Genomic DNA, 12,606 nt, shown 5'->3' with positions numbered 1-12,606 from the left:
TCCTCAAAACTCCAGACCTACTCTGAGGTAGAGAGGGATAGGAGAATAGGAAAGGCAAGCAAAAGCTCTCTAGCCTATGAGGCTCTGAATACCTCCTATTTATAGAGGTCCCCTTTCAAACCCTAATGGGTCCTCCCCTAGTGTGTATTGGATCTGCATCCAATAAGATAAGGGCTCCGTCGGATATCTCATATCCGAACCTCTACTCATCGCAATGTCTACCATATGTGTGTGACCCTCTAGGCCCAATATCAAGCTGGCCGTGAGTCATCAAATAAGACAAGGGCTCCGTCGGATATCTCATATCCGAACCTCTACTCATCGCAATGTCTACCATATGTGTGTGACCCTTTAGGCCCAATATCGAGCTGGCCGTGAGTCATACCTGTCAGAACTCCTTCTAACTCAGTGAATTATTATCTCTGTAATAATTCACTCGACTCATCGACTACGGACGTACTAGGCCACTACGCCGTAGTCCCCAAACGATACAGGGGAATCCAATCCATTGGACCTGTCTGTCCTCGGTTACCGTGTACCTATAGTCCCTCATCCATCTAATATCCCAGAGACCGTATATCGAGCATGGTGTTGTCAGACCCATACGATTTCTACTTGAGTCTCGCTCTAATCGGATTCTCCCGGAGAACTCTTTCTCTCTCAACCCGAATGACCTTGGCCAGGGATTTGTCTGAGCAAGAACACATGGGATATTCCTCTCATGACGCCGAGAGTGGATGATCCTCTATCGACACTCAATAGCCCTCGTAAGGTCGACTACCACTCCCAATGACCAACTGTACTAGATATGGGACAGCCAAACCTATAAGTCTGGTATCAAAGAGTGGAGCACTCATACAGGACATCCTTGGTGTCTCAAGTCTAAGGACCAGATACACCACTGGGACTACGGAATCGTTGTCTAACAATAAGGTATCATCAACCATCCAGCATTCCGTAAGCGGATCAATCAGTGAACTCATTCTGCAATGAGCACCTGTACTATATCCCTAGTGTCCCTACATGAGCAGCTGTGAGACCAGCTGCATCCATCATATGGACGGGTATATAGCACAATAGTCTGTCCGGTTATCACGATGTCCTTCTCGAGTAACCTATGACCGGGATTATTTAGGATATGTGTTTAAAGGTGAATCGATCTCATTATCATGATCTCATCACGATCCGATTCCCATTGCACAAATCCAAGGACATCACAATATATATATGCGCATATGCAATAATTATAAGTGATATACGCCAAAATATAATAAGCAAAAAGATTCTGTATCAAGCCACACGTGCCATCACTCACGTGATTGGCTTGCAGGGCACCTATGACTAGCAATCTCCCACTTGACCTAAAGCCAATCACCTATGTGTCTGATCCCCATCAGACCCCTGTGACGCTCAAAGACAAAATGAGACAACGGCTTTGTTAGTGGATCTGCAATGTTATCTTCGGATGGAACTCTTTCCACTACTACATCTCCTCGGGTTACGATCTCTCTGATAAGTTGGAATTTCCTCAAAACACTTCTAATGAGACCCGGGTTCCCTTATTTGAGTAATCGCCCCATAGTTGTCGCAATATAAGGAAGTCGACTTCTCTCTATCCGGAATGACTCCCAAATCTGTAATGAACTTCTTCAACCAGACTCCCTCCTTTGCTGCATCTGATGTAGTAATGTACTTCGCCTCTGTGGTTGAGTCAGCAGTGGTATCTTGCTTGGAACTCTTCCAGCACACTGCTCCTCCATTCAAGGTGTACACATACCCTGAATTCGACTTGCTATCATCGACATCAGATTGAAAACTTGAGTTAGTTAGCCTTCAACCTTAAGGCTATTACCTCCATATACTAGTAAAAGAACCTTAGTTCTTCTCAAGTACTTAAGGATACAATTTATTGCTTTCCAGTGCTCCAAGCATGGATCCGCCTGATACCTGCTCGTGACACTCAGAGCATAAGGTATATCAGGCCTAGTACATAGCATGGCATACATGATAGACCCTATTGCTGAGGCATAAGGTATCATATTCATGTTCGCCCTTTCTTCTGGAGTCTTTAGGGACATACTCGTAGAAAGCGATATCCCATGTCTCATCGGTATGAGACATCTCTTGGAATTTTCCATGCCAAACCTTTTGACAATGGTTTCTATGTACCTGGACTGGGACAAGCCAAGCATCCTCTTGGATCTATCTCTATAGATTCTAATCCCCAAGATATAGTATGCTTCCCCTAAGTCCTTCATGGAGAAGTGTCTAGATAACCAAGCCTTTACTGTGGATAGCATTCCTACGTCGTTCCCAATGATGAGGATGTCATCCATATATAACACCAAAAAGGTGATAGCGCTTCCACTTACCTTCCTGTACACATAAGGCTCATCTTCGTTCTTAACGAAGTCATAAGATCTGATTGCCTCATCAAATCTTATGTTTCAACTTCGGGAAGCTTACTTTAGTCCATAAATGGATCTAAGCAACCTACACACCTTATCTGGGCAGTTCTTGGACATGAATCCCTCATGTTGAATCATATACACCTCCTCCTCGAGGTTTCCATTGAGGAATACGGTTTTCACATCCATCTGCTAGATCTCATAATCATAGTGTGCTGCAATAGCCAATAGAATTCTGATGGATTTTAGCATTGCTACGGGTGAGAATGTTTCATTGTAGTCAACACCTTGCCTTTGACGATACCCCTTAGCCACTAGCCTTGTTTTATAGGTCTCTACCTTTCCATCTACTCCGATCTTTTTCTTAAAGATCCACTTGCAACCGATGGGTATAATACCTTCGGGCGCATCAACTAGGTTCCAAACCTTATTGGAGTACATAGAATCCATCTCAGAATTCATGACTTCTTGCCACTTCCCGGAGTCTATACTCATAATAGCCTCCTCGTAGGTCTGAGGATCAATATCCTCAACATCCTCTCCTCTAATATGTCCCACATATCTCTCAGGAGGATGAGATACTCTATTAGACGTGCGTAAAGTTGAAACTTGTGTATTAGGTACCTGAACATACTCGGGCTGTAGAGTGGTGCTTGAGCTTGGTTCTCCAACCTTGCTCAACTCTATCATTCTCCCACTGTCTCCACCAAGAATGTGTTCCTTCTCAAGGAACACTGCTCTCTTAGCTACAAAGACCTTTTGGTCCTCGAGATGATAGAAATAATACCCACAAGTTTCCTTGGGGTATCCCACAAATTTGTATTGCTCTGTCCTTGATTCTAACTTATCGGGGTTGTGTCTTTTAACATGGGCAGGGCAGCCCCAAATCTTAACAACCTTAAGATCAGGCTTCTTCCCTTTCCATATCTCATATGGTGTAGACACTACCGACTTAGTTGGAACTCTGTTCAGAAGGTAAGCTGCGGTTTCTAGGGCATATCCCCAGAATGAGATGGGTAGGTCAGCGAAACTCATCATGGACCGTACCATATTTAATAACGTATGATTTCTCCTTTCAGAGACACCATTGAGCTGAGGTGTATAAGGAGGTGTCCATTGGGATAATATTTCATGGTCCTTGAGGAACTGAGTAAACTCTGTACTTAAGTACTCACCTCCTCGATCTGATCGAAGAGTTTTGATACTCTTTCCAGTCTGGTTCTCCACCTCATTCTTATACTCTCTGAATTTCTCAAAGGCCTCAGACTTGTACTTCATTAAGTACACATATCCATACCTTGAGAAATCATTAGTAAATGTAATGAAGTAGGAGTAACCTCCAATGGCATGAGTTGACATGGGTCCACATACATCACTATGTATGAGTTCCAACAACTCAGTGGCTCTCTCTCCAGTTCCACTAAATGGAGAGTTGGTCAGTTTTCCACGAATGCAAGGCTCACAAGTTGCATATGACACATAGTCGAATGGATCTAGATATCTATCATTTAGTAACTTTTGAATCCTTCTTTCATGGATGTGACATAGCCTACAATGCCACAGGTATGCACTGTTCAACTCATCTCGTTTCCTTTTGGACACATTTACATTCATGATATGTGGAGTAGTGTCTAACATAAATAAACCATTATGCAATGTTCCTTTCGTGATGATTTTATCATCTAATAATATCGAACAACCATTGTTCTCAAAAATAAATTTATATCCACTAACTGTTAAACATGAAATGGAGATAATGTTTTTGATAATAGAATGAACAAAATAACATGCATCTAATGCAATAAAAGCTCCACTAGGCAGATGTAGGGCGACCTCGCCAACAGCTACTACATCAACTTTTGCTCCATTACCCATCTTAAGGTCCATCTCGCCTCTCTCTAGTCTCATAGGTCTTGCTAGAACCTGCAACGAATTGCATATATGATAAGCACTACCGGTATCCAATACCCATGTGTTATTATAAGAGTCTAACAAATGGAGACTGATCATGAATGTACCTGAAGCTTCATCAAGCTTTTGTTTCGCCCTTTCTGCAAGGTACTCTTTGCAGTTTCTCTTCCAGTGCCCATCTTTACCACAGTGGAAGCACTGGCCTTTGTCCTTTGCTGGGTCTTCCTTAGTAACCTTTGCTTTACCTGGTTTGCCCTTTCTCTTTCCCTTCTTAAGGGACCTTTCTGCTTTCCTTTTCTTTTTGGTATCACCAGTGTAGAGAGCTGGCTTCTCTTTCTTAATAGTACTCTCTGCCTCCCTCAACATATTGAGGAGCTCTGGGAGAGTCACCTCAAGCTTGTTCATATTAAAATTTATTATGAACTGTGAAAAGGAATCTGGTAGGGACTGAAGCACAATGTCCACACACAAGTTATCCTCTAGGACCATTCCTAGACCTGTGAGTTTCTCTATCCACTTAATCATCTTTAGGACATGGTTCTGAACCGGTGTCCCCTCAATCATCCTAGCGCGGAAGAGGCTCTTATATATCTCATATCGCTGAGTCCTTCCCTGTTCCTCAAACAATTTACGAACATGTAGGAGAATGGATTTGGCATCCATCTTTTCATGTTGTCTCTGTAACTCAGGAGTCATAGAGCCCAACATATAGCACTGAGCAAGAGTGGAGTCATCAATGTACTTCACGTAGCCAGCGATCTCATCCTCGTTTGCCCCTTCTTCGGGCACAGACATCATTGTATCAAGGATGTACACGATTTTCTCCGCTGTGAGAACAATTCTCAAGTTACGATGCCAATCCATATAATTTGGACCAGTGAGGCGGTTGACATCAAGTATGCCACGTAAGGGATTTGAAAGCGACATTTTCTGAAAATAAATATGCAGTAGAAATGAATAACATGCAGATTTTGCAAGAAATAAACTATCAAGATATGGACTTCTATCTTAATATGCTCACACTATTTTACTAACGAGTCACGCGACACCCTCAGCACGTGAAACGGAAGTCTCCGGTAGACTTCTAGTGGGGATCAGGATCCAATCAGTGTCTTAGTGTAACCTCGAGGGACTCGACCAATCACACTAAGCCTAAAAGGTAGGCAACTCTTGCCGATCACAACTCCTTATGATTCCCGTCATGTTCGGCCTTCGAATCACCATGGCCTCAAGGGACTCGACCAACCATGATGCTCGGTTAAGTCAACACCTTCGTTACAAGATGAGTCTGATTTGATGATATACTCTCGAGGGACTCGACCAAGCATATCATGCCCTCAGGTCACCGGTGACATCTCTATGTCGTAAGCAAGATAGCAAATCGCGATATAGGTGAGTCTCGAGGGACTCGACCAACTCAACCTACACCGGGAATCGGTTCCTACTAATAACGATGGAAGACCACGTGGGTCAATCTAATTGCCTCACGTTTACCGACTTAATATTATCGAGAGATGTTTCTATGATTTGGTCTCCTAATATGACATGTTACACATATACATATTTAATATATATCTACATCGCATGCAAATATATATACATATCTAGTATGTGTATAAGCAATCACACTAGATGATCATGGACCACAACCTAATATGATTAGGCCCGAGCCAGTAGGCCTAATCACTCACATCAAGATCTATGTGTGCAACAGTGCATCTCCATGCCCTGTGATCGTCCATCTCGTCTTCGTCGGTTCCGTCGACATCTTGATGCATCTTCATGCATCACGATCGTCCGTCTCGTGGGTCCCGCTATCGCATCAACGCTCCCGCTGTGCCTCCTCATGTGATTACAACTTAATCATAGGCACGCAGGCCCGACAATAAACGAGAAATATAATAGAGGCTCACAGACCTCAATAATAATAATCATAAGTACACACATCACACGGTCCATGATCATCCGTCCACACATCATACATCACATGTATAAATAATCATCATCATGTAGGACTACTAGATAATAATAAAAATAATAATCAACTAAACCTTTTAATTAATTAATATTTTTTGAATTCAAGGACAGATAGGGAATTTCTCAATTCCTAAGGGTATTTTCATAAAAAAGATAGAAACTGTAATTTCTCAAATTCACAGGGGCAAAACTGTCCTTTTGCCCAAAACCCTAATTCCCTCTTATTGTTGCCGCCGTCGCCACCCTGCTGGCGGCGGCCTATGTGGCGGGGCGAGGGCGCTGCCCTGGCCTGTAGGTGGCACGCCCACTAGCGGCGCTGCCGCTACAGGTGGGCGCCCCCGCGGGCGCCGGTGGGGCAACGCCCGCAGGTGGTGCTGTCCCGCCGGGCGACCGCCCCTGTGGGGGGGGTTTCGCCCGCGGGAGCAGCGGTGGCAAGCGCTGCTACAAACACAGCCCCTGTGCTGCTCGCCTTCGGCTGCGCTGTATGCACGTAGATCGAGGGCAGCAACTGTTGTTGCCCATCCTTGTTTTTGCGTCAACGATTTTGACGTCAAAACTTTTCCTAAACACAACACACGTAGTTCAAAACCAATCATTCGCACGAACAACCTGGCTCTGATACCACTGTTGGGAAATCTTGGGGGCGACATCACATGCGCAGCGGAAGAACAAGAAAACAAAATCCCCGATTCCCAAAGAGATGTTCGTCGTCGTGCGAAGATTGGTGCGCAAAATCCGCGAAACTTAAAACTGCGTATAGAGTAGATTGTGTTACCTAGGGAGATCGTATATCTTTGTTTCCTTGCAGATCCTTAAGAGAGGGTGAAGGAGGTCAAGCGTCCTCCTCTCTAGTGGTAATCCACACAGGAGGGTTGCGACGACGCTCCTCAAAACTCTAGGCCTGCTCTAAGGTGGAGAGGGAGAGGAGAATAGGAAAGGCAAGCAAAAGCACTCTAGCCTATGAGGCTCTGAATCCCTCCTATTTATAAAGGTCCCATATCAAACCCTAATGGGTCCTCCCCTAGTGGGTATTGGATCTGCATCCAATAAGACAAGGGCTCCGTCGGATATCTCATATCCGAACCTCTACTCATCGCAATGTCTACCATATGTGTGTGACCCTCTAGGCCCAATATCGAGCTGGCTGTGAGTCATACCTGTCAGAACTCCTTCTAACTCAGTGAATTATTATCTCTGTAATAATTCACTCGACTTATCGACTACGAACGTACTAGGCCACTACGTCGTAGTCCCCAGACGATATAGGGGAATTCAATCCATTGGACATGTCTATCCTCGGTTACCGTGTACCTATAGTCCCTCATCCATCTAATATCACAGAGACCGTATATCGAGCATGGTGTTGTCAGACCCATACGGTTTCTACTCGAGTCTCGCTCTAATCGGATTCTCCCGGAGAACTCTTTCTCTCTCAACCCGAATGACCCTGGCCAGGGATTTGTTTGAGCAAGAACACATGGGATATTCCTCTCATGACGCCGAGAGTGGATGATCCTCTATCGACACTCAATAACCCTCGTAAGGTCGACTACTACTCCCAATGACCAGTTGTACTAGATCTGGGATAGCCAAATTTATAAGTCTGGTATCAAAGAGTGGAGCACTCATAGAGGACATCCTTGGTGTCTCAAGTCTAAGGACCAAATGCATCACTAGGTGTCTGGCAATAAGGTATCATCAATCATTCAGCATTCCGTAAGCGGATCAATCAGTGAACTCATTCTCCAATGAGCACCTGTACTGTATCCCTAGTGTCCCTACACGAGTAGCTATGAGACCAGCTGCATCCATCATATAGACGGGTATACAGCACACCAGTGTGTTCGGTTATCACAATGTCCCTCTCGAGTAACCTATGACCGGGATTATTTAGGATATATGTTTAAAGGTGAATCGATCTCATTATCGTGATCTCATCACGATCCGATTCTCATTGCACAAATCCAAGGACATCACAATATATATATGCACATATGCAATAGTTATAAGTGATATACATCAAAATATAATAAGCAAAAAGATTCTATATCAAGTCACACGTGCCATCACTCACGTGATTGGCTTGCTAGGCACCTATGACTAGCAAGAGAAAGTTTCAATGCTCCATGGCACTGAGTTTCAGTCGCCTTGGGATGGCCACGAACACTCCATTGTTCATATATAAGCCATTGCATGAGTACCGAATTCTTTGAGTTAGTAATTCCCCTCACCTCCATGAGTTTTGCATAACTCTTTCAGTCGCTGAGCAACTCATTCCACCTTGCATGGTCTCATTCTTTACTAAGCACCTCGCTTGCCTTGAGCACAATCAAGTATAGTTGTCAACGTCGAGCCGTAGCTCGAACTCAACCATCCCAACCTTTATGTGCTACGCATTCTTCCAAGCTTGCTTGTTCTCGTGGTGCCTCTTACGCGAAGGGTTGTCCATTCCTCTGAATGCTAATCTCAGATACTCGCTTCTCCGAGTGACTCTTTTTCCCTACATCTACATGCTCGTTTTCCCCCAAACGGTCGTGCGTGTTGATTGCCCTCAACGCAGTCCCGCTAGGTCCCCCACATTTGCATATCAAGTGTTTTTATGAGTGCTTGTCCCACTCTGATACAATCTATCACAGACTTAGCTGATTTTTCCTAAGTCGTGCGGCATCCTTGCGTGTCCGTCCGTAAAGGTCAACCTCCCCAAAATCTCTTATGGTCCCTTAGGACCTAGAAAAGAGAAAACGGGCTAGAGAAAGCACCTCACTTAGGATCCAAAAACAAACATTTCAAGAAACACTTCATAGACAATGTAAATTACAAATAGACTTTACAAGCTCTGAATGGTTGCAAAATAAAGGGTCAAAATGGTCCACTATAGACCGAATATCTCTCACAAGTGTCCACATGACATAACCTTTATTTACAAGCCTAAGAAGGCCACCAAACCAACTAAAATGGGGCTGTTAAGCCTTCGATCATTCCTCTACATGCTGTAAAGCATGAACAAATAGAAAAACACAAACATATATAAGTATTACATTCGACTGTTCTTCTACATGCCGCAAAGCATGAACAAATAGAAAAACACAAATATATATAAGTATTACATTAAACATCATGTTTAAAACTTTGTTCGTGATATTACGTTCACTCCTGATTCCTCTTCCTTTAAGACCATCGGTTTTCACTATCAATCTTCTTTTTAATAGATGAAGATTAACTATCTTTATTACAACTTTCTCATTTTTCAAGTTAAGGAGATAACCTTCACATTGTCATTTTACATAATATCTCTCATCTCTTATAGGTTAGAATTATAACCAAATTCAAGAGGAGGAGACTCAAATTATACTCAAAATGAGAGTTTCCAATATTTTTTTGCTCATTAATAGATAATCCATCAACTAAGTTTAAGTGGGATATTTTTAGGCCCTAAAAGGCCGTAAGAATTGAGTCAAAAATTTAAATCTTCAAAATTTTGAGGTACAGGTAGTAAGTAGTATTATCACTGAACTAGGTAGTATTACCATCGATATAGCGATATCACCATCAAAAACATCAAAAAGTATAAATAATGCTTTTCGATTGACTCAGGCGGTATTATCACCTAGGCCTAGTTGTACTACCACTAAGGTCTAGTTTAGGCCATTGATTTGGCCTTTTAACATGCCCAATTTGGCTTACTTCAAACCTAATACTTCCTTGATAAGTTGGTATGATTTCGGCTCAATATCAACTCAAATTGACCCATAATGACATCGATTAAGAATTTGATAAGTCAACCATGCATACAACACATTAACAAAACTTTTAACATGTTAGTAAGCTATGATAGCATATCATCCGTTCTTCCATTACTTCATTCGAACTTTCGATACTTTATCTTTTTCTTTGGTATATTATCCATTCCACTAGCATATTGACTTTCCCATGATATCTAATTTTTTGATGCAATATCTGATCCTTTCAGCATGATGCTCGAACTTATATCATGATGTTCGATCTTTAGCACGTTGACCAATCCTTCGATTCGATATTTAATTTTTAATAAGAATTTTTTTGGCAAAACGTCCAACTCTCCTGCTTGATAGTCGATCCTTCAGTGATCCAAGTCTGTGATCAAAATATTTCCTACATCACTTATCTCAAAAATATATTTAATCCAATAAGCTCATTAATTAGTTTCATCATCAAATAATCACCCCCTTTTATAATGATAACTAATTAATATTAGGGTTGTAAGAAGACTATCATATCTTTTTGTCATCTTAAAATGGTGTGATAAACTTGAACTCAAATGATTATATATCTTTTTAAATACATATATTGAATTCAAATTGAAAGAAATTTGATCTTATTGATATTATTATTCAATCAATCATTCAAACACAAAAATCATTGTTCAATCAAGTTTTAAATTTCAAGTTATAATCATAAGTATTTCAAAATTTAAATTTTAACAATTATCAATGTGTAATATCAATCAAAATATAACTATAAGTTAATCATTAGCCTGAATCAAACAATAATAACAAAAAATCATAAGACATAATGATTCTTCTTGTTCAATCATCACTTCTCCCTTTGGTTAACAAGAAAAATATATGCTTCTCTCCTTTTGTTAATAAAAAAACATGAGTTACTACTTCTTCCCCTTCATCATCAATACAAAAAAATAATAATATCATGGTATCATGGTACTACTTCTCCCTTTTGTATCAATGTCCAATTATATAAAAATAAAAATTATTTTTATATCATTATACATGAAAGATCTCAATATTTTATCATTGAAAATAAATTCAAGACATGGACACTGAGAGGTCAATTGATAATGGGTCTTAGCAAGATCCTCCTATCTATATGTTATTTTAAAAATATGATAAACTTGAATACAAAATAATATTTTTTTTTCAATTATAGTCTTGAATTCAAGTTGAGACAAATTTGATCTTGTTGATATTATCATTGTAAGCCCAAATATTCAATCAAAGTTTCAAATTTTAAGAAATAATTAATAAAAGTTAAGCATGAGTCACTACTAATAAAAAGTTATAAAAACATCATAAGTCTCATTATTCAATACATAAACTAGGCATAAATCACTGTTTTGTCGCTTTATCATCAGTAAAAAATATGAGTTACTTCTTCTACTTTGTCATCAACAAATGGAGTATATAAGTCATGAATATAAAAGAGTCATACAATATAAATCTCAAGTCATGAGTACAAAAAGATCATGATTCATTAGCAAAAAAAAAAAATCATAAGAGAACAAATAGTAAAAAGTCTTAATTCATATAAAATAAAGTTTAAGTCGTGAATACCAAAAATTCAAGTGAAATATCATGATTCATTTGTATAAATCTTCTCTTTATTCATTAGCAAAAAGAAAGAACTATAGGAGAACAAATAGTAAAAGATATTTATTTTGTATAACATCAAAAAGTCAAATGAAAGATCATGATTTGTTTGGATAAATCTCCCTTTTAGTAACTAGTAAAAAGAAAGGATTGTATGAGAATAAATAGCATATGGTCTTTAATCATGCATTGCCAAGACTCATGAGTCTCATGAGTTATCTTTAAGAGTTTTATCAATACATTTAAACGTAATTTGATATAAAAAAAACTGCATTTGCATAAATATTTTTTTAACAAAGAACGAGCTTGAACACATATCTTCAATAATTAGCTTCTTATGATATGTATTTATATACTTTCATTCCTTAGGGAAGATTTCTTTAGAAGTATATGTATCTAAATTACTTTGGGGAGAAGAATTCTCATTCAAATTCAATTTATTAAGTTCAAAATCATCATCAAAATTATTTTTCTTAGTTATGAGAAATTTATTAAAAATAACATAAATAGATTCTTTAATAACTAAGGATCTCTTATTGAAAACTCGATAAGCTTTAGAGATAGAGAAATATATAATAAAAATGCTGGATTTTATATTAAAATTTTTAAAAGCATCCTTATGATTTAAAATAAAATATTTACATTTAAAATTTTTAAAATATGAGATATTATGTCTTTTATTATTTATAATTCATAACGAATTTTAGATAAATGAGTTTTATAAGAATCCTACATATTATGTCGTGACTTCGACCTAAAATTATTTGGATAATCTATGTTCATTAAGTATAGTTTTTGTTATATCTTATAAACTCTCTTTCTTTTTTTCAATAACTCAATTTTATTATGGATTTCTTAGAGTAGAGAATTTATGGTCATACCCATTTAAATAATAAAATTTGTAAAAATTATAATTTTTAAATTCAACACCATGATTACTTTGAATA

The sequence above is a fragment of the Musa acuminata genome, chromosome BXJ1-5 (assembly GCF_036884655.1).
Source record: "Musa acuminata AAA Group cultivar baxijiao chromosome BXJ1-5, Cavendish_Baxijiao_AAA, whole genome shotgun sequence".
Lineage (NCBI taxonomy): Eukaryota > Viridiplantae > Streptophyta > Magnoliopsida > Zingiberales > Musaceae > Musa > Musa acuminata.
This window is presented reverse-complemented; position numbering follows the sequence as displayed.